Source organism: Helianthus annuus, chromosome 5 (genome assembly GCF_002127325.2).
Source record: "Helianthus annuus cultivar XRQ/B chromosome 5, HanXRQr2.0-SUNRISE, whole genome shotgun sequence".
NCBI lineage: Eukaryota > Viridiplantae > Streptophyta > Magnoliopsida > Asterales > Asteraceae > Helianthus > Helianthus annuus.
Window position 1 is genome coordinate 126,134,385 of NC_035437.2, and position 24,317 is coordinate 126,158,701.

The following is a 24,317-nucleotide window of genomic DNA, read 5'->3' on the forward strand; positions in this document are numbered from 1 at the left end:
GAACTTCGGAGCTCTCACCTTTTGTTGTTTGATCTTCACTTGAAGTTTCTGATTTTTGCTCTTCATCAGAAGTTGACGTTTCTTCTTCCTTTTCTGAGGCAGAAAAGCTTGAATCTTCTTTGCTGCTTTCTTCAGTGACTTTCCTTTCTGAATCTGTCATACCTGTTCGAGATGGAATAAATTCTGGAATTTCCTCGGTGAGGAATTTTCCAAAACTGTTCATTTTCAATTCTGGCACAAATATAGGAGATTCACACACATTTTTATCATCACAAAATGCAGAATTTAAATCATGACATTCAAACATAACATGTTCATGATCACGGGTCTTAAATGTAGGCACATGGCCCTTACAGTCATCTCGAATATTGTTTCTCTTATCACAGTTCCAGGCGAACCAGTTAACAGTGGAATAATTGTCGCCTGAATAGCCTATTCCTATTTCTGAACCGCCGCAGTCTTCATCCTTATCGCACACATCTTCTTTACACACAAATGAATCTGCATTACTTTTAGGAATATTAGCGGTTGTTTCATTCTTAAAAGAATCGTTTTGTTCTACAGAGGCCTTTTCATCAATGAAATCATTGTCGGGATGAGGAGTTGGCATAGGAACATAGTTTTTGCTATGTGGTGGAAAGAAAAGTTTTCTTTCATTTCCTTGCCTATCCTTATACCCGATCCCATCTTTTACATACGTTGGTCGTTGGCAGTTTTTGATGTCAGTAAAGGCCTTCTGACTGACATTCCATTTGTCTATGATAATTTGCAATTTATTCTTTTCGTTCAAAGCTTTTTCTAGTCTATCTGTGAGATTGTTGATGATAAAATCTTTTCTAAGGACAAATTCTTTTAGAGTTTGCATTTCAGCTAAAGTTGAATTCAACTTTCTCTGATATGCGGCCTCGTTCTGTTTAAGTTCTTTATTAAATTTTAAAGCTTTGTCCTTTTGCCTCTCAAATTCTAGATTAAGAGATTTGTAATGTGCCACGACATCAACGCATGCTGGTGTGCATAACTTTACTTTAAAGTTATGTGGAATGCTATTTACCAAATCCTTGTCAGCCTTTTCTTTTGAGGATTCGGTTTTCATGGCCACAGCTGAAGCTTTCACTTTCTCTTCCTTCACAAAAGTTGTTTCTTTCTGAACCTGCTCTGTGGCCTTCACAGCTTCTTCAGCCTTCTTGTCTTTCTCAGGCTCGGAGGAAGTGAGAATACTCTTCAGACCCTTGTCGGTAGCATCATCTCCTTTTGGGATTCCCATAGCCTGTTTCTCGGTGGGTTTTGACGATGAAGATAAAGAATCGCTCGAGATATTTGCCATGAGTGCTTTGTGAACTTGTTCCTCTACTTCAACATTCTCTTCAGCTTGAGTTTCACTGAGCACAACTGTCTTTTCACTGGACCGTGGAGCCTTTGATGTGCTTGCGGAAGCATTGAAGTAAGTCGTGTTTGAAGCTTGTTGACTGACACCTTCAGATGCAAGAAGTGCCACGTTCTTCAATCCTGTAGAAGTCTGAGCAGGCTTTGGGGTGTAACCAGTCGTATTCATTTCTCGTTTGTTAACATCCATTTCAAAAGCCTTTAAAGTGTTGATCAAATCGGTCAGAGTGACAGGATTTGGATTGTCGAGGAAATCCCTTTTGATCATCATGCACTTTAGGCTCCATTCCTTTGTAAGTGAGTCCAAAAGCTTCTTTATGGAAGCACGGTTAGTGATAGGATTTCCTGCCTTCTTCATCTTGGTCATCATATTCCGAAAGCGACTGATATGATCGGAAAGGCTTTCTCCACGAATTCCACAAAACATGTCGTATTGCTTCTGCACCATGATTCTTTTGCTCTCAATCAGCTCTTCGTTTCCCTCGTAGTATTCGATCAAAGCGAGCCAGAGTTCATTTGCAGTTCTGTATTTTACAAACATGTTACAATCATCAGTTGACAGAGCCATGGTTAAGGCGGCATGTGCATGGCGATCGCGTTGGATTAAGGCCTTGTCTTCATCAGTGAAGGTTGTAGAGTCATTGTTAGTGACTATCGCATCTCCTCGAACTACCGTTAGAATGTGGGTTCCAGCGGTGACCGAGAGCCACATATTGTAGTCTGTGTATTCGAAGAACAATTGGATACGAGTCTTCCAAGTACCGAAATCTCCTGCTCCTTTCAACTTTGGTGGTCTAGTGGTGGTTCCGGTCTCAAGTTCTGCTTGAGCAATTGGACTTAGTTGATTCAATGACATCTTGACTTGTTTTTGACTTAAGAAAGCTGATCAGACTATAATTTCACTGGAAAAGAGGAAAATTTCGCCGAAAAACTGACTGAAATAAGTGAACTAGAACAATTTCACCAATGCAATAACTTCGCCGGACAGAGGACGGATCCTGCACGAGTGAAGATAGCTAATTTCGCTGAGACAATTAACAAACACGTTAGTTTGGCTAAATTCGCCAATCACCGTGATAAAAACGCTGTGGTTCTTTATCACTGTCCTCGAAGTCGCCTTCGATAAATTCGCTATAGGGTCAATGACGCTATTTCGCCGGTAATTAACAATTTCGCTTGTGTTTGATCGGCGAAACTGTTAATTTTGCTATATTCAAGTTAAATTTGCTGTATTCAAACTAAATTTGCTGTATTCAAACTAAATTTGCAGTATTCGAAATAATTTCGCTGTGTTCAAAATAATTCCGCTGTATTCAAAATAATTCCGCTGCGTTCAAACTAATTACGCTGCGTTCAAAATAATTCCGCTGCATTCAAAATAATTCCGCTGCATTCAAATTAAATCCGCTGCATTCAAAATTAATTCCTTTGTCTTCAAAATTAATTTCGCTGACTTCAAAATTAATTTCGCTGACTTCAAAATTAATTCCGCTGTCTTCAAAATTAATTCCGCTGACTTCAAATTAATTTCGCTGGCTTCAAAATAATTTCGCTATCTTCAAATTTATCTTCGCCAACCAGAGGGTTTAACACGAGCTAAAACCCCCTAATCACCCAAAAATGACTCAAAAACCATGTTTCTTTGCATCAAAATGTCCAAAATGACTCTCTAATCACAGATTAACAACAACCTATCGATTAAACACACCAAATCAATCCTTTTTAAGTCCAAAAATTTGAAAAACCTTGAAACTTTGAAAAACCTTCAAAACTTTGAAAAATCTTAACAAAAACACAACAACCAAGAGCACTAAGGCTCTGATACCAAATTGTAGATCCCAATATCAATCCGGATCACAGTGGTTGGTTGTTTTAGTCCAAAACACCTATTGATTAAGTGTTTGAACTATGAAAAAGTCAAGAAAGATCAAGAATGAAGATGAAGCTAATGGATTGATGAATACAACAAGTGTTATATTGGATCCAAACAAGTATATGAATCAATAAAGCACCTTGGAAATCTGATTTGAGCACACAATCTAGAGATTTAATGTATACAACACTTCATTCACCAAAGAGCCAAAAGCTTAACATGGTTACAATGCTTGGGCTATTTATAGTGCCTGACTTGCCAGCATAATTATAAATTTGCTGGAATCTTAACTACACCATGTTAGGATTTCTAGTTTCATGAAATTACAAATTAAGCCCCTAAACTATGAGATTAGCTAGAAATAACTATAAAACTAATCCAGTACAAGTATGAACGATCTCAAAAGTTCCAACATTATTCCACTAAATGAGTTTCTAATAATTTGGAATAATTTTGGCACTTGTTGAACGATTAGCCTGATAAATTATTATTTTTGTAATTATTTACAATTTAAGTGATTTAGAAAATAAAAATATTGGTTTGGGGTATTTTTCTAAATATATAATTGGATATTTTTAGGGCTGCAAACGAACCAAACGAACACGAACAAGACCTTGTTCGTGTTCGTTTGTTAAGAAATATATGTGTTCGCGAACCGAACCGTTCACGAACACTTATCGAACGAGATTTTATGTTCGTGTTCGTTTGTTAAGGAAATGAACTTGTTCGTGTTTGTTTGTTAATTTTAGGCAAAGAACAAAAACGAATGTTGATGAACACAAATGAGCACACACTAATGTTCATGAACACAAATGGAAACAAACGAACACAAACAATCGTACATGAACAAAATATATAATACACTTACACTTATTAGATATTTAATTTGTCCGAATTTTGAAGTATTTAAATAAATATAAAAACTAAAACACTAATGAACTATCGAACACAAGCGAACACGATACCGAATGTTCACGAACATAAACGAACGAACACAAACGAACTTCCCGCCGAACGGTTCACGAACTGTTCGCCGTACGTTTGGTTCGTTTACAGCCCTAATTAAGAGTGATTACAATGTTTATATCAACCAATTACCCCAAATCGGTATTTGTCACTCGACCGGATCTGTGACTATGGTCATATCACACATTGGCTAACCCGTTGTCCAATGGTGAAGATTATCAAGTAGTGTATACAAAACCCCACATACCGGCAGTTCTTTTAGATTACAAAAACTTAATCACTGTAATTACAACCTTGAAAACAAGTAGGGTTTTGAAAACAACTTGGTAAAAAGAGAATGACTCACATTGCAGGTTTAAACAGTCAAAGCTTGCCTACTGGTTAAGCTGGTAAACCTAGTTAAATATACAATGCAAATGAAACTAGCTTAGTAACTTAATACAACGTTTACGATAATCGCGAGATCGAAATCCTCACGACGAATGACAAAGTATAGCCCAATGTAGGCAGCACTTAAACATCCATCGAATCGGTTTTAATCGATCGAATATTGTACCGTAGCAGTGATCGAGTTATTACCCCGTTATTGCTGCAGAAATTCGAGGTTTTGATTGTATTTTGAAAGAAACAGACGATTGATCAGTGAAACGAACGTAATTTTTCATCGAAATATGTAATCTGATCCTGTGCCAACCCCTGGGCTTTATAGCCAAAATTGACCCACCCGCGTGTCGCGACGGGCACCGCCATTCCTGGTGCGAGTCGCAGGGATAGGCTATCTAGCCTAGACATGTTTTGTGTCGAGTATAGCCTAGAAATGTGTCAAGTTCGAATGAAACGTGTCTAGATCTTCTGTCGCGAGTCGCGGAACATTTAGGGGATCCCCCCTTGAGTTTTAGGGGGCCCTGTTGCTGGTTTCGTCCGTTTTTCCGTTTCGAGTCCCACCGTACTACCTGAGGTTCTAATTAGGGTTTCTTAGTGTGCCTTTTAGGAATAGGTAATAGAAAATTTGTGAGGTTGTTACACATTTTAAGTGGCTAATCTAATCTAATATGTATATTTATATTTATATTTAATTTAAATAAAGAACAAGCAAGCAGTGTATCGGGAGTATCTATGATTAGGGTGTTTGGGGGCGTACATCGGCTAGGGTTTGTGGATTGCTCGGGTATAACAGGAACACAACACTGATGTCGAGGTCGCAGGTAGGGGAGGTCGGGTAGGGTTGAATGTGTGTGTGTTTTTTACCGTTTAGTTTGGAAGGCGACGTAGGGGGCGGGTTTCCAGGAATAACAACGCAGGAAAAGCGGCATCCCACGAGTACCCTTTGGAGGAGATGAGGTGTCGAGACCGGTGGCCTCTGGTAATATTTTTAGTGAGTTTAATAATTTGTTTAATAGGTTTATTTGTTAACTTAAATGGGTATCATAGTTTGTATATTTATTTTTGATAAAATAAAAAAAACTTTAATAAGCTTTTTTATTTTATTAGGTTTCATTATGTATATTGTACATAAGAAAAGTTTCATGGTTGTTGCTTGACATCTTTCCCCTCTCTACGCCCTGGAGGAGATGTCAACCGTCTAAATCCCACTCTCCATGTGGCCTGAATTTTTTAAAAATGTTTTTATATTTTAAGTTTTTTACCATATAAATTTAAAAAAAAATGTCACAGAGACATATTTTTTTATACCTGCCCCGAACATTAGAATTTTCAAAGATTCTTAGGGACGATAGTGGTTAAAGAGTAGTTAAAAAAGTACTAAGTTTTAAACGTCTAATGCTAAAAACTTTTCTGAAAGATGTTTGTTTTAAACCAAATCATCCAAGCATTTGATTTTGGTTTATTATGTCACACCCCCAAATTACCATATTCTGGTTTTACCGCAAGGCGTGTGATGTACCAGGATCTAGCCACTAATCATATCGTACTTATAGTAAAGAATATTAAACACAATCATCATGTCCAACATGAATAGTGTATTCCAAAATAAACGTTTCAAACAAAAGTATGTATTCAGCGGAAGCAAAAGTAAATGTTTCAAAAAAACTAAAACCATATTGTTTTAAAATGCATAATATTAAATGTTCTCTTCAAAAAGCCAAATCATTTTAAATATGGTGTTAAAATATGACCAAAAAGCCAAATCATTTTAAATTCAATAGAATTAAAAGCTTCAATTGGTATCTTGAAGAAAAACCGTACTCCAATTGTTATGTGTAGGTAAATTAAACCAATTGCATATATAAATATCCGTTATTATATTTTTTTAAATACATGATATTTCAAAATGAGGATCTAAAAAATTTGGGGGTCCAAACATAGGGTTTACTTTTTTTATTAAGTAGGCAACCCTGTATAGAACAACTATGCGGTTATCAAACTAGGAAACAATAATAGGTGTGCCTTTACCTCACACACCACCAATCGCGGGTTTCATCGAGACGTTTGAGATAAACCAGCCTGACATATGACAAGTAAACTTAGATAACCCAAACACATACGAAAAAATAAAAACAAAAATAAAATTTGAATTATTTTCTATTTTTTATATAATATAATTTACCATGTCAAAAGGCTTTAGGTCGTAATATATATAGATCATCAATGTTAAGTAAAAATCACACCTTAATATTATAATTTTGTTTTAATCCATATCAGATTATATAAAACTATATCTTTTTTATTTTAAATTTTACAACATCGCTTGATTCCTCTTTTCTTTTTTTTTTTCTTTTTTTTTTTGCAATTTCGCCTTTAACTTTCTCAAGTAGTTTGAATGGTTTTGGATTTTACCTTTCTCAATTGCTCCCTTGAAACGCTATGAGCAATCAACATGCTATAGTCTGCTCCTAAATGATTAGCCAGACCCGTTTGTGATGTGAGATCGGTGAATAACTCCAAACCTAATATTTATAACCAACAAAACAAGGAACAAACATAAATCCTCATAACTACACGTCAAAGTGATGTGAGATCGGTGAATAATAGCAAACCTAACATTTGTAAGCAACAAAACAAACAAAAAAAAAAACAAATTCCTCATAACTACACCTCAAATAAGGAACAAAAAAATTCTCATAACTACACGTCAAATAAGGAACAAAAAAATAATTTTTACAAATTCTTCTTCATTTGTTTCTAGATCCATTCTAGAACATGCTTATACAAAAATAAAAATTTTAAAAATGTATTTGGTAATGAATTTTTAAATTTTCATACCGATAGAGTTAGTATGCGTATATGTTACATCAATACCAAAAAAATCAAAGCATACATATCCATACAATTAATTAAACCAAAATTCTCACATTAGTACTTTTGAAAACAAAAAAGTGATTTTTAAAAATGTAAAGAAAGATTATGAGGCAAATCAAATTAGATAAAAGTAAAACAAATAAAAGCTCTTACATTTGCACCGAAAAAGAGATGCCATCTTTGGGGCAAGGATGTGGATGAATAAGAGAAGAAAGGGTGCGGCGGTGATTGAGTGAGTGTAATGAAAATGGTATTGTGTTCGTTTAAATAGGAACTGTGGGGTTACCCTAATGCAAATTTTACTATAATTACCCTAAGAATTTTAAGAGCTTTCAAAATGGAACCCAACTATTATAGAAAATATCATTTTGATCTATCATAATGCAAATAAAGTTATTCTTTTACTAGTAAATTAGAGTTTTCGACCTTTAGGTATATTGTGAATTTCACTTTTAATCCTAAATATAACGAACCGAAAAAGTTGATCCTTTATTTCTTATGCTGTGATAGTTTATGTCTTGTTGTTTAACGACCGTTAATTTTATACGTAAAGTTCGATTACGTGTCTTGCACATTAATAGGGCAAATTGGATTTATTTTTACCCTTTTAATGAAAAAAGTAGATTACGTTTTTGGCGCATGTGGTTAAGTTCCTTTAGCTCTATTAGCTCATAAAGGAATTTATAATACTTCAACCACCAATGCCATTTTCCTAACTTTTTTACCCCTAAAAATAACTGCATCCATGTTATTCCTTAAAATCCTGGTACCTGTCCTTTACATGAGGGGCACTTTAGTCAATTCTTGTTTAATACAAGAGGTAACTTAAAATACGAAGGACACTAGCTTATAAACCCGTGTATTACAAAGGATTAAAAAAAATCTAGATTAACTATCATCTTAACTTGTAAGTGTTATAAACCTGTGTATTACATGGGTTTAATATATAAAAAAGTAAATCATAAATTTCTATATAATCCTTATCTCACGATTAAAGAATGTAATAATATTATAATCTTATACATTCATAATTCATGAATTTTATCATGTAGAAATCAATTAAAAATAGAAAATAAATCAATATAAATATCTTAAACATTGTTACTAATTTATTTTTTACATAATATATAAATATTCTTAATTTTTAAAGAAATTCAATTGTTTTCCTTTTTCATCGGGAGAATTGCTCAAAGAAAATGTCAGGAAACAGGTTGTAATTGTTGGAAATTATATGCAATTAGTTGATCTTATAAAATTAAGTAATAAATATATTCTTTTATAAATTTGATTATTTGAAATGTAAATACATATTAAACTCAAAATCAGATTTCTTATTCCACTAAATGAGTTTCTAATAATTTGGAATAATTTTGGCACTTGTTGAACGATTAGCCTGATAAATTATTATTTTTGTAATTATTTACAATTTAAGTGATTTAGAAAATAAAAATATTGGTTTTGGGTATTTTTCTAAATATATAATTGGATATTTTTAGGGCTGCAAACGAACCAAACGAACACGAACAACTTGTTCGTGTTCGTTTGTTAAGAAATATATGTGTTCGCGAACCGAACCGTTCACGAACACTTATCGAACGAGATTTTATGTTCGTGTTCGTTTGTTAAGGAAATGAACTTGTTCGTGTTTGTTTGTTAATTTTAGGCAAAGAACAAAAACGAATGTTGACGAACACAAATGAGCACACACTAATGTTCATGAACACAAATGGAAACAAACGAACACAAACAATCATACATGAACAAAATATATAATACACTTACACTTATTAGATATTTAATTTGTCCGAATTTTGAAGTATTTAAATAAATATAAAAACTAAAAACACTAATGAACTATCGAACACAAGCGAACATGTTACTGAATGTTCACGAACATAAACGAACGAACACAAACGAACTTCCCGCCGAACGGTTCACTAACTGTTCGCCGTACGTTTGATTCGTTTGCAGCCCTAATTAAGAGTGATTACAATGTTTATATCAACCAATTACCCCAAATCGGTATTTGTCACTCGACCGGATCTGTGACCATGGTCATATCACACATTGGCTAACCCGTTGTCTGATGTGTGTAAAATGCAACATATAAAACACATCAATTAAGGCATAAAACTAACCCTTTTTAAGTACTAATGTTGGAAAAAGAGTGTTTTTGTCTTCCTTTTGTATTTTCAGGATGAAATGAGCTCAAAATCACAAAAGAAGCAAAAAGACCACTAATTCTACCATAAATACAAGAAAAGGAACAAAAGTGGACTGCCCGGACCCTCAACGGCACCTCCCAAGGCAAAAAGAAGGAAACAGAGTCTGAACACGCCCCGTGTCCAGCGAACACGGGGGCGTGCCCAGGAAGCAGCAGAAAAGACAAACCAGTAGAAGCTTCCATTGCCCACCACGGGGCCGTGTCCAGCGAGCACGGGGGCGTGGTGAAAGTACAGCAGGCGCATTAATTGTAATTCGCAATTACAATTAATGAAGAGAGAGAGTGTCAGGCGGGCACGGGGCCGTGTCCAGCGGACACGGGGCCGTGTCCAGCCTTCTGTTCAGCCTATAAATAGAGGAGCTTGGCTTCATTCTCTCTCATCCCTTGGCACACCACCTCTCTCACACTTCATCCACCACCCACCACCACCATAACACCATCATCCACCACCATCATCCATTGTCCATCGTAGAGTGTGTGAGTCGTCTCGGGATCTAAGATTGATCGTAAGAGTTCTTGACAATCAAGGCCATGTTTGCCTAAGTCTCTTACATCACTTGGTGAAGACAAGTGTTTAGTATAATACTTTTTATTTTTAATCTTTTGCACTTTTTATTTGGTTTTGTATTAATGACTTTAATAACTAGTTACTTATGTTGAAGGTGATCTTTCCTTATCGTTTGTCCGTGGTGTCTTGGCGTTATTTTACTGTCTATATAAAATAAAAGATTTTCACCATTCATATCTCCACGGTCTATATGGAGGTATGTTGGCTACCTGGTCGGAGGTTAAGGGAACGGTTTGGTAAGGGTCTTGCCCTTGTTCAGCGTTTAGAGGTCCTGCTTGGGACCTGGGTCAAATTTAGTAGGATCTCCTTCAATGCCCATAGGTATTGGATGGCGGGGATCCAAACTCTTTGACCCCCTCATAAGTTAACTACTATTAATACTATAACCCGGCTATTTAGGACTGTATCCCTGTTGACTCAGACTACTTAGCCGAGGGTAACGTCACCGCCAAAAGCGGGGCCTACCATAATTTGCATTAATAACTTAATTCATTATCTTTCAATAATCCGACCCTTTAGGATTGTATCCTTGCTGACTCAAACTACTGGGTTGAGGGTAACGTCGCCTTCAAAAGAGGGGCCTACTACAATAACTAAGATAATCTCTTAAACAAGTGCAAAAGTGCGAAAATAATCAAAGGTTATACTAATACACGTGTCGGAACCAAGTGATTCATCTTGTCTATCTGTTTTTATTTTATTTTTATTTTCAGCATTTAGTTAGTTTTTATTTTTCTTAGTTTAAAACATTTTTAACCTTTTTGATTTGATTAGACGTTGAGGATAAACCGGTATTAAAAGCTCTTGTGTCCTTGGACGACCTCGGTATCTTACCAACACTATACTACGTCCACGATGGGTGCACTTGCCCATATGTGTGCTTAGTGTTAGTAAATATCGTGTTTTATAAATTTAAAACTTGGCTAAAAGTGTAAAAAGGGCTTAAATATATATCTAAAAACATATATACACTAACACGCATCAAGTTTTTGGCGCCGCTGCCGGGGACACAAGGATTTTAAGAAAGTTAGGAATCAACGGCCTAATCATATTTTTATTTTTCTTTAATTTTTTAGGATTTTTTTTTTAGATTTTTAGCTTCTGCAGAGCTCAACACGGGGCCGTGCTTGCTGAACACGCCCCGTGCTCAATCATTGGAACTGGCAATCCTGTTTTAAATCAGACAGTAGGCTGAACACGGGGCCGTGTCCACTCAACACGCCCCCGTGCCCAAGATTCAGTTGCTGAAAACAGAACCGTTAGATCCCGGCGGTTGGTAATTTCTGATACAAACATGAGTGATAGTAATTCTTTTTACTTTCGGCACTCTTATGGTTTGTGGTGTCGAATATGTGGAGGCGAACATGAGGAATTAAAATGTTTCTTCCTCACTTATAGGCCCCACTATATAGACCCACCGATTCCTTGTAACCTTAAGAGGGGCGAAAGTAAAAATAAGCACTATTTCTCCCTCGAATGCGCCCAGCCAGATATTCTAGGAGAAATGCTCCTTGACGAGCTATTTCAACTAGAAGAACTACTTCTTAATTGGTCAAAAGAACTTAGGAAGGATTTTTTAGATCCATCCCAAGATGATGACCATGAGGAAATGTTGGAACCGCATTCCGACAACCTCGTTGCTCCCGAAAATACCTTTTTACCTAGACAAGACGCGGACGATAGTCGTCCCTGTGCCGATTGTGCCGTGAAGGACTCCCCATCGACTTCGTTCGGTGCATACATAGACCTGAGCGATTCGGCATACACCTTCTTTAACGAGAGCCCGGGAAAGGGTTGGACTTGTCCACCTAGAATGAAAATAGGAATTACCCTCACCGACAACCTCTTGCGTTCTCGCCTTAGTATAGGACAATTAAGGTATCTTAGGCACTATGGGGTTGTTCCAACAAGTCAAGAGCCACCCGATATAAATTAACTCCTTAGTAAAGACAAAACTTCATAAGATAGCTTTCCGACACGGGGCCGTGCCCGGCCAACACGCCCCCGTGTCCACCAAAAGATTCCCTCTGATCAGAATGTCAGAATACGGACAAACTGTGTCAGAATTTTATCTGCACACGGGGCCGTGTCCAGCGGACACGGGGCCGTGTCCAGCAGGCTGTCGTTTTCTATAAATGCAGCCAAAAATCCTGCACATTTGGACCAACTTGGGGACAGAGATTTGAAGGAATCTTCTCTCAAACAATCCTAGGTAAGTCTAAAAGAAGTTTCCAACAACCCATCTTGTCCTTTCCTCTTCTAGACATTTCCTTCTTCTTCATCTTTCTTCAAGAACTACCATGAAAAGTTTGAATTTTCAATCTTTGTGGTAGGAAACAATGAGTTTTGATCATAGAATCTTGGTAAAAACATGTTATGTAACATTGTTTAAAGTTATTTACTGACAAAAAGCTTGCATAAACTCAGAAAATAACTTAAAAACCCAAGATTCCTTGCCCCAAAATTCTGCAGAAAGATGAACACGGGGCCGTGCTCAATGAGCACGCGGCCGTGTCCAGAAACTGTTTCGTCATATAAACTGCTTTTGGTTTATTTTTCGAAGAATGGCGAGTGAAAACAGCGAAACATCATCCGTTCATTCCTCAAACAGCCGAAGGGGAAGGAGGCCTTCCGTTGAAGCTACACTTGTGCACTACGTGATAGCGCTAAGGGAAGCTCTCGACGAAATGACGTCAGTAGAGGAGGTCCTCATTGACCGTATTAACAATCTTACAATGGGACTTGAAAGCAGCTTCCAAGAAATTAACCTTTTGCACCAAAGGTTAAACATTTTGGTAGCACCCCCTATGGAACCGGTCCTTCCACAACAAGACTGGAACTTGGCGCTCGGTGTTAACAACCCTACCGGGTAGGGAGACTTTCCCGCAGAACCTCCTATGGAAAACCCACAAGAAGTTCCAGCGGAAGTTGAAACTCCTCAAACCAATGCAAACGAGCCTTCTTTTCTCCTCCCAAGGGAGGTAGAGGAGTGGCTTGCCGACATATGAGGAGAACCGTACCCGAAAGAAGGAGCTCTACAAAGCCTTATCTAACCAAGACTAATATCTTCTTGGAAATTTTGCTAAATTAAAATAAAAACATAAGGCTAGAACTCCATAAGTCTAATATCTATGTAGTTTTTATCTTAGTGTAATGTGTCTCTATGATTTGCAATGTTATGACGGTTTTTATGGTTGATGGTTGTTTTGAGAATAAAACACACTCATGGTGGTAATGGATGAAAAAGGGAACGAGAAAAATGGACCCATGCATGAAGAACAGAGCAACCCGACAAAAATCTCCATCACAGAAGGCTCAACACGGGCCGTGCCCAACCAACACGGCCCCGTGCTGAGCCCCTGCAGAAAAATCACCCAGTTCAGGTAACTGGACACGGGCCGTGTTCAGCGGACACGCCCCCGTGTCCAGGCTTCTGTTTCAACTCTGAAATTTTTGTTACTGGCACTTGACCACGGGGCCGTGCCCGGTGAACACGGGGCCGTGTCCAGAGTGCCAGTAACATAAATATTTGCTTTTTAACATACTTTTATACATTTTAATCACCCAAAAATATTGTTTTTTGGACACATTGAGGACAATGTGTAATTTAAGTGTGGGGGGGATGCTAAAACCTTGAAATTTTGCAAAATCCTAAACACAAGCCTTACACAAAACTCTATTGGAACCGCTAAACACCCCAAATTTTTTCAAAAACTTTTTCATTTTTTTATTTACTTGTCTTAGTTTAAGTTGGGAAGAACAAGTCTAAAAAGGTTATATTTTTTTACAAGTTTACAACCGATAGCGTCGTGATAAAAAAGGAACCAACATAAGAAAATTATGAAACGGCATAACAAGTCTAGTTTAAAATTCGATTATATATGCTTGGTCACATTAAAAACCCATTCCCACAAAAGTGAGTTTTGAGCCTTTATTGAGCATAAAAATACACATATTTAGATTAAATGCTCATTTTTCGTTTCTTGTGTGAATAGCCGCTCGGTCCTTACAAATCTAGAACTTGCCACGACGATACATTCCCGGTCCTTACCAACTTAAACCCAAGTAAGTAAATGATGGAGGCATTAGGACTAACCATTTTTCTTTCAAAACCATTATTTTTCATTTTTTTTTAACCTACCCAAAATCCCCCTAGATAGCCCCTTTGAGCCTAAACCTTTCATTTCATTACCCCAAAAACCATTTTTACCCACCAAAAACCTTTTTCATTTTTTTTCTCACCCTTTATTTTAGTAACAAGCTCGGTTTTTCGTCAACTTACCCTTTCATGTGACATCAAAAAAAAAAAAAAAAAAAATAATGATGATGAAGTCAAAAAAACAAACAAAAGCTATAAAAAGCTTGTTTGGAGAAATACTTCAAAAATAATAAGTCACTAAAAACAAGGTATTTTACGAAAACCGACGCTTGCTACGATTTTCGCCTTTTTACTAACCACTAACCAACCACCCACCTTTAAACCCAAGCCTTCACCCAAAAAGTCCTCTTGATATTTACAAAGGTAAAAAGTTAAAAAGGAGGAGGATTGATTGCTTGGCAAGCCTATGGAAATACGTAAGTTCCGTGCCGCTCTCGAGTGATTCACTAAAATATACACCTTCGGCCGAGTGTTGAGTGATCTCCCATGAGGTATGTGAACTTGTATATAAATGGAATTTTAATAAGGCATGTTATGCCCAACTAAGTAGTTTATCTTATGAAAAGTTCAAAATAAATCATAACGAATAGGATTGTAAATAAATAAAAATAAAAGCCTATAAAAACCTTGGATTCCCGACACTCTAGGACAAGCTAAAAAACTTCTCTTCTACCTATTCCATTTGGGAGTGTAAGCCACATTTAAAGAGTTTTGCTTGAGGACAAGCAAAAGTTCAAGTGTGGGGGTATTTGATGTGTGTAAAATGCAACATATAAAACACATCAATTAAGGCATAAAACTAACCCTTTTTAAGTACTAATGTTGGAAAAAGAGTGTTTTTGTCTTCCTTTTGTATTTTCAGGATGAAATGAGCTCAAAATCACAAAAGAAGCAAAAAGACCACTAATTCTACCATAAATACAAGAAAAGGAACAAAAGTGGACTGCCCGGACCCTCAACGGCACCTCCCAAGGCAAAAAGAAGGAAACAGAGTCTGAACACGCCCCGTGTCCAGCGAACACGGGGGCGTGCCCAGGAAGCAGCAGAAAAGACAAACCAGTAGAAGCTTCCATTGCCCACCACGGGGCCGTGTCCAGCGAGCACGGGGGCGTGGTGAAAGTACAGCAGGCGCATTAATTGTAATTCGCAATTACAATTAATGAAGAGAGAGAGTGTCAGGCGGGCACGGGGCCGTGTCCAGCGGACACGGGGCCGTGTCCAGCCTTCTGTTCAGCCTATAAATAGAGGAGCTTGGCTTCATTCTCTCTCATCCCTTGGCACACCACCTCTCTCACACTTCATCCACCACCCACCACCACCATAACACCATCATCCACCACCATCATCCATTGTCCATCGTAGAGTGTGTGAGTCGTCTCGGGATCTAAGATTGATCGTAAGAGTTCTTGACAATCAAGGCCATGTTTGCCTAAGTCTCTTACATCACTTGGTGAAGACAAGTGTTTAGTATAATACTTTTTATTTTTAATCTTTTGCACTTTTTATTTGGTTTTGTATTAATGACTTTAATAACTAGTTACTTATGTTGAAGGTGATCTTTCCTTATCGTTTGTCCGTGGTGTCTTGGCGTTATTTTACTGTCTATATAAAATAAAAGATTTTCACCATTCATATCTCCACGGTCTATATGGAGGTATGTTGGCTACCTGGTCGGAGGTTAAGGGAACGGTTTGGTAAGGGTCTTGCCCTTGTTCAGCGTTTAGAGGTCCTGCTTGGGACCTGGGTCAAATTTAGTAGGATCTCCTTCAATGCCCATAGGTATTGGATGGCGGGGATCCAAACTCTTTGACCCCCTCATAAGTTAACTACTATTAATACTATAACCCGGCTATTTAGGACTGTATCCCTGCTGACTCAGACTACTTAGCCGAGGGTAACGTCACCGCCAAAAGCGGGGCCTACCATAATTTGCATTAATAACTTAATTCATTATCTTTCAATAATCCGACCCTTTAGGATTGTATCCTTGCTGACTCAAACTACTGGGTTGAGGGTAACGTCGCCTTCAAAAGAGGGGCCTACTACAATAACTAAGATAATCTCTTAAACAAGTGCAAAAGTGCGAAAATAATCAAAGGTTATACTAATACACGTGTCGGAACCAAGTGATTCATCTTGTCTATCTGTTTTTATTTTATTTTTATTTTCAGCATTTAGTTAGTTTTTATTTTTCTTAGTTTAAAACATTTTTAACCTTTTTGATTTGATTAGACGTTGAGGATAAACCGGTATTAAAAGCTCTTGTGTCCTTGGACGACCTCGGTATCTTACCAACACTATACTACGTCCACGATGGGTGCACTTGCCCATATGTGTGCTTAGTGTTAGTAAATATCGTGTTTTATAAATTTAAAACTTGGCTAAAAGTGTAAAAAGGGCTTAAATATATATCTAAAAACATATATACACTAACACGCATCATTGTCCAATGGTGAAGATTATCAAGTAGTGTATACAAAACCCCACATACCGGCAGTTCTTGTAGATTACAAAAACTTAATCACTGTAATTACAACCTTGAAAACAAGTAGGGTTTTGAAAACAATTTGGTAAAAAGAGAATGACTCACATTGCAGGTTTAAACAGTCAAAGCTTGCCTACTGGTTAAGCTGGTAAACCTAGTTAAATATACAATGCAAACGAAACTAGCTTAGTAACTTAATACAACGTTTACGATAATCGCGAGATCGAAATCCTCACGTAGAATGACAAAGTATAGCCCAATGTAGGCAGCACTTAAACATCCATCGAAACGGTTTTAATCAATCGGATATTGTACCGTAGCATGATCGAGTTATTACCCCGTTATTGCTGCAGAAATTCGAGGTTTTGATTGTATTTTGAAAGAAACAGACGATTGATCAGTGAAACGAACGTAATTTTTCATCGAAATATGTAATCTGATCCTTTGCCAACCCCTGGGCTTTATATCCAAAATTGACCCGACCCGCGTGTCACGACGGGCTCCGCCATTCCTGGCGCGAGTCGCAGGGATAGGCTATCTAGCCTAGACCTGTTTTGTGTCGAGTATAGCCTAGAAATGTGTCAAGTTCGAATGAAACGTGTCTAGATCTTCTGTCGCGAGTCGCGGAACATTTAGGGGATCCCCCCCTTGAGTTTTAGGGGGCCCTGTTGCTGGTTTCGTCCGTTTTTCCGTTTCGAGTCGCACCGTACTACCTGAGGTTCTAATTAGGGTTTCTTAGTGTGCCTTTTAGGAATAGGTAACAGAAAATTTGTGAGGGTGTTACACATTTTAAGTGGCTAATCTAATCTAATATGTATATTTATATTTAATTTAAATAAAGAACAAGCAAGCAGTGTATCGGGAGTATCTATGATTAGGGTGTTTGGGGGCGTACATCGGCTAGGGTTTGTGGATTGCTCGGGTATAATAGGAACACAACACTGATGTCGAGGTCGCAGGTAGGGGAGGTCGGGTAGGGTTGAATGTGTGTGTGTTTTTTACCGTTGAGTTTGGAAGGCGACGTAGGGGGCGGGTTTCCAGGAATAACAACGCAGGAAAAGCGGCATCCCACGAGTACCATTTGGAGGAGATGAGGTGTCGAGACCGGTGGCCTCTGGTAATATTTTTAGTGAGTTTAATAATTTGTTTAATAGGTTTATTTGTTAACTTAAATGGGTATCATAGTTTGTATATTTATTTTTGATAAAATAAAAAAAAACTTTAATAAGCTTTTTTATTTTATTAGGTTTCATTATGTATATTGTACATAAGAAAAGTTTCATGGTTGTTGCTTGACATCTTTCCCCTCACTACGCCCTGGAGGAGATGTCAACTGTCTAAATCCCACTCTCCATGTGGCCTGAATTTTTTAAAATGTTTTTATATTTTAAGTTTTTTACCATATAAATTTAAAAAAAAAATGTCATAGAGACATATTTTTTTATACCTGCCCCGAACATTAGAATTTTCAAAGATTCTTAGGGACGATAGTGGTTAAAGAGTAGTTAAAAAAGTACTAAGTTTTAAACGTTTAACGCTAAAAACTTTTCTGAAAGATGTTTGTTTTAAACCAAATCATCCAAGCATTTGATTTTGGTTTATTATGTCACACCCCCAAATTACCATATTCTGGTTTTACCGCAAGGCGTGTGATGTACCAGGATCTAGCCACTAATCATATCGTACTTATAGTAAAGAATATTAAACACAATCATCATGTCCAACTTGAATAGTGTATTCCAAAATAAACATTTCAAACAAAAGTATGTATTCAGCGGAAGCAAAAGTAAATGTTTCAAAAAAACCAAAACCATATTGTTTTAAAATGCATAATATTAAATGTTCTCTTCAAACAACACACAACATGACACTTCAAGCTCCTCAGACTGCAAGTTTCTGTGCACTGATGTATCTAACGACCTGCAAATCATGCATAAGAGTGTCAACAGAAAGTTGGCAAGTCCACTGGTTTTGTTCAACGTAAATAATACATTCAAACATTGAAATAAGGGTTATTTGGGTTCATCTAAAAAATATGGTGTTAAAATATGACCAAAAAGCCAAATCATTTTAAATTCAATAGAATTAAAAGCTTCAATTGGTATCTAGAAGAAAAACCGTACTCCAATTGTTATGTGTCGGTAAATTAAACCAATTGCATATATAAATATCCGTTATTATATTTTTATAAATACATGATATTTCAAAATGAGGATCTAAAAAATTTGGGGGTCCAAACATAGGGTTTACTTTTTTTATTAAGTAGGCAACCCTGTATAGAACAACTATACAGTTATCAAACTAGGAAACAATAATAGGTGTGCCTTTACCTCACACACCACCAATCGCGGGTTTCATCGAGACGTTTGAGATAAACCAGCCTGACATATGACAAGCAAACTTAGATAACCCAAACACATACGAAAAAATAAAAACAAAAATAAAATTTGAATTATTTTCTATTTTTTATATAATATAATTTAACATGTCAAAAGGCTTTAGGTGGTAATATATATAGATCATCAATGTTAAGTAAAAATCACACCTTAATATTATAATTTTGTTTTAATCCATATCAGATTATATAAAACTATATTTTTTATTTTAAATTTTACAACATCGCTTGATTCCTCTTTTCTTTTTTTTTTTTTTTTTTTTTGCAATTTCGCCTTTAACTTTCTCAAGTAGTTTGAATGGTTTTGGATTTTACCTTTCTCAATTGCTCCCTTGAAACGCTATGAACAATCAACATGCTATAGTCTGCTCCTAAATGATTAGCCAGACCCGTTTGTGATGTGAGATCGGTGAATAACACCAAACCTAATATTTATAACCAACAAAACAAGGAACAAACATAAATCCTCATAACTACACGTCAAAGTGATGTGAGATCGGTGAATAATAGCAAACCTAACATTTGTAAGCAACAAAACAAACAAAAAAAAAACAAATTCCTCATAACTACACCTCAAATAAGGAACAAAAAAATTCTCATAACTACACGTCAAATAAGGAACAAAAAAATAATTTTTACAAATTCTTCTTCATTTGTTTCTAGATCCATTCTAGAACATGCTTATACAAAAATAAAAATTTTAAAAATGTATTTGGTAATGAATTTTTAAATTTTCATACCGATAGAGTTAGTATGCGTATATGTTACATCAATACCAAAAAAATCAAAGCATACATATCCATACAATTAATTAAACCAAAATTCTCACATTAGTACTTTTGAAAACAAAAAAGTGATTTTTAAAAATGTAAAGAAAGATTATGAGGCAAATCAAATTAGATAAAAGTAAAACAAATAAAAGCTCTTACATTTGCACCGAAAAAGAGATGCCATCTTTGGGGCAAGGATGTGGATGAATAAGAGAAGAAAGGGTGCGGCGGTGATTGAGTGAGTGTAATGAAAATGGTATTGTGTTCGTTTAAATAGGAACTGTGGGGTTACCCTAATGCAAATTTTACTATAATTACCCTAAGAATTTTAAGAGCTTTCAAAATGGAACCCAACTATTATAGAAAATATCATTTTGATCTATCATAATGCAAATAAAGTTATTCTTTTACTAGTAAATTAGAGTTTTCGACCTTTAGGTATATTGTGAATTTCACTTTTAATCCTAAATATAACGAACCGAAAAAGTTGATCCTTTATTTCATATGCTGTGATAGTTTATGTCTTGTTGTTTAACGACCGTTAATTTTATACGTAAAGTTCGATTACGTGTCTTGCACGTTAATAGGGCAAATTGGATTTATTTTTACCCTTTTAATGAAAAAAGTAGATTACGTTTTTGGCGCATGTGGTTAAGTTCCTTTAGCTCTATCAGCTCATAAAGGAATTTATAATACTTCAACCACCAATGCCATTTTCCTAACTTTTTTACCCCTAAAAATAACTGCATCCATGTTATTCCTTCAAATCCTGGTACCTGTCCTTTACATGAGGGGCACTTTAGTCAATTCTTGTTTAATACAAGAGTTAACTTAAAATACGAAGGACACTAGCTTATAAACCCGTGTATTACAAAGGATTAAAAAAAATGTTAGATTAACTGTCATCTTAACTTGTAAGTGTTATAAACCTGTGTATTACATGGATTTAATATATAAAAAAATTAAATCATAAATTTCTATATAATCCTTATCTCACGATTAAAGAATGTAATAATATATAATCTTATACATTCATAATTCATGAATTTTATCATGTAGAAATCAATTGAAAATAGAAAATAAATCAATATAAATATCTTAAACATTGTTACTAATTTATTTTTTACATAATATATAAATATTCTTAATTTTTAAAGAAATTCAATTGTTTTCCTTTTTCATCGGGAGAATTGCTCAAAGAAAATGTCAGGAAACAGGCTGTAATTGTTGGTAATTATATGCAATTAGTTGATCTTATAAAATTAAGTAATAAATATATTCTTTTATAAATTTGATTATTTGAAATGTAAATACATATTAAACTCAAAATCAGATTTCTTATTCCACTAAATGAGTTTCTAATAATTTGGAATAATTTTGGCACTTGTTGAACGATTAGCCTGATAAATTATTATTTTTGTAATTATTTACAATTTAAGTGATTTAGAAAATAAAAATATTGGTTTTGGGTATTTTTCTTAATATATAATTGGATATTTTAAGCGCTGAAAACGAACCAAACGAACACGAACAAGACCTTGTTCGTGTTTGTTTGTTAAGAAATATATGTGTTCGCGAACTGAACCGCTCACGAACACTTATCGAACGAGATTTTATGTTCGTGTTCGTTTGTTAAGGAAATGAACTTGTTCGTGTTTGTTTGTTAATTTTAGGCAAAGAACAAAAATGAATGTTGACGAACACAAATGAGCACACACTAATGTTCATGAACACAAATGGAAACAAACGAACAAAAACAATCGTTCATGAACAAAATATATAATACACTTACACTTATTAGATATTTAATTTGTCCGAATTTTGAAGTATTTAAATAAATATAAAAACTAAAAACACTAATGAACTATCGAACACAAGCGAACATGTTATCGAATGTTCACGAACATAAACGAACGAACATAAACGAACTTCCCGCCGAACGGTTCACGAACTGTTCGCCGTACGTTTGGTTCGTTTGCAGCCCTAATTAAGAGTGATTACAATGTTTATATCAACCAATTACCCCAAGTCGGTATTTGTCACTCGACCGGATCTGTGACTATTGTCATATCACACATTGGCTAACTCATTGTCCAATGGTGAAGATTATCAAGTAGTGTATACAAAACCCCACATACCGGCAGTACTTGTAGATTACAAAAACTTAATCACTGTAATTACAACCTTGAAAACAAGTAGGGGTTTGAAAACAATTTGGTAAAAAGAGAATGACTCACATTGCAGGTTTAAACTGTCAAAGCTTGCCTACTGGTTAAGCTGGTAAACCTAGTTAAATATACAATGCAAACGAAACTAGCTTAGTAACTTAATATAACGTTTACGATAATCGCGAGATCGAAATCCTCACGACGAATGACAAAGTATATCCCAATGTAGGCAGCACTTAAACATCCATCGAATCGGTTTTAATCGATCGGATATTGTACCGTAGTAGTGATCGAGTTATTACCCCGTTATTGCTGCAGAAATTCGAGGTTTTGATTGTATTTTGAAAGAAGCAGACGATTGATCAGTGAAACGAACGTAATTTTTCATCGAAATATGTAATCTGATCCTGTGCCAACCCCTGGGCTTTATAGCCAAAATTGACCCGACCCGCGTGTCGCGACAGGCTCCGCCATTCCTGGCGCGAGTCGCAGGGATAGGCTATCTAGCCTAGACCTGTTTTGTCTCGAGTATAGCCTAGAAATGTGTCAAGTTCGAATGAAACGTGTCTAGATCTTCTGTCGCGAGTCGCGGAACATTTAGGGGATCCCCCCCTTGAGTTTTAGGGGGCCCTGTTGCTGGTTTCGTCCGTTTTTCCGTTTCGAGTCGCACCGTACTACCTGTGGTTCTAATTAGGGTTTCTTGTGTGCCTTTTAGGAATAGGTAACAGAAAATTTGTGAGGTTGTTACACATTTTAAGTGGCTAATCTAATCTAATATGTATATTTATATTTAATTTAAATAAAGAACAAGCAAGCAGTGTATCGGGAGTATCTATGATTAGGGTGTTTGGGGGCGTACATCGGCTAGGGTTTGTGGATTGCTCGGGTATAACAGGAACACAACACTGATGTCGAGGTCGCAGGTAAGGGAGGTCGGGTAGGGTTGAATGTGTGTGTGTTTTTTACCGTTGAGTTTGGAAGGCGACGTAGGGGGCGGGTTTCCAGGAATAAGAACGCACGAAAAGCGGCATCCCACGAGTACCCTTTGGAGGAGATGAGGTGTCGAGACCGGTGGCCTCTGGTAATATTTTTTAGTGAGTTTAATAATTTGTTTAATAGGTTTATTTGTTAACTTAAATGGGTATCATAGTTTGTATATTTATTTTTGATAAAATAAAAAAAAACTTTAACAAGCTTTTTTATTTTATTAGGTTTCATTAAGTATATTGTACATAAGAAAAGTTTCACGGTTGTTGCTTGACATCTTTCCCCTCTTGATGCGTGCTAGTGTAATATATATTTTAGATGTATATTTTAAGCCCTTTTTGCACTTTTTAGCCAAGTTTTAAATTTATAAAACACGATATTTACTAACACTATACACACATATGGGCAAGTGCACCCATCGTGGACGTAGTATAGTGTTGGTAAGATACCGAGGTCGTTCAATGACACAAGAGCTTTTAGTACCGTTTTTTCCTCAACGTCTAATCAAATCAAAATGTTAGAAAAAGATTTTTAAACTAAGAAAATAAAACTAACTAAATGCTGAAAAATGAAATAAAAATAAAAACAGAAAGACAAGATGAATCACTTGGATCCGACTCGTGTATTAGTATAACCTTTGATTATTTTCGCACTTTTGCACTTGTTTAAGAGATTATCTTTGTTATTGTAGTAGGCCCCTCTTTTGAAGGTGATGTTACCCTCAACCCAGTAGTTTGAGTCAGCAAGGATACAATCCTAAAGGGTCGGATTATTGAAAGATAATGAATTAAGTTATTAATGCAAATTATGGTAGGCCCCACTTTTGGAGGTGACGTTACCCTCGACTAAGTAGTCTGAGTCAGCAGGGATACAGTCCTAAATGCCGGGTTATAGTATTCATAGTAGTTAACTTATGAGGGGGTCAAAGAGTTTGGATCCCCGCCATCCAATACCTTTGGTTATTGAAGGAGATCCTACTAAATTTGACCTAGGTCCCTTGCAGGACCTCTAAACGCTGAACAAGGGCAAGACCCTTACCAAACCGTTCCCTTAACCCCCGACCAGGTAGCCAACATACCTC

At 36.2% G+C, this 24,317-nt stretch overlaps 2 long non-coding RNA genes across 2 annotated transcripts; both read right to left on the reverse strand.

The window, feature by feature from the left end:
- Window positions 1-6,528: 6,528 nt before the first annotated feature.
- On the reverse strand, window positions 6,529-7,707 carry LOC110939122. The gene is made up of 3 exons (XR_002591985.1): window positions 7,634-7,707; window positions 7,019-7,128; window positions 6,529-6,685 (listed from the first exon to the last, which is right to left on the reverse strand). It is a non-coding gene; the product is annotated as an uncharacterized LOC110939122 (long non-coding RNA).
- Window positions 7,708-18,667: 10,960 nt separating this feature from the next.
- Window positions 18,668-20,314, reverse strand: LOC110939121. Its single transcript, XR_002591984.1, has 4 exons — window positions 20,241-20,314; window positions 19,627-19,736; window positions 19,247-19,297; window positions 18,668-18,836 (listed from the first exon to the last, which is right to left on the reverse strand). It is a non-coding gene; the product is annotated as an uncharacterized LOC110939121 (long non-coding RNA).
- Between the last annotated feature and the right edge of the window lie 4,003 nt (window positions 20,315-24,317).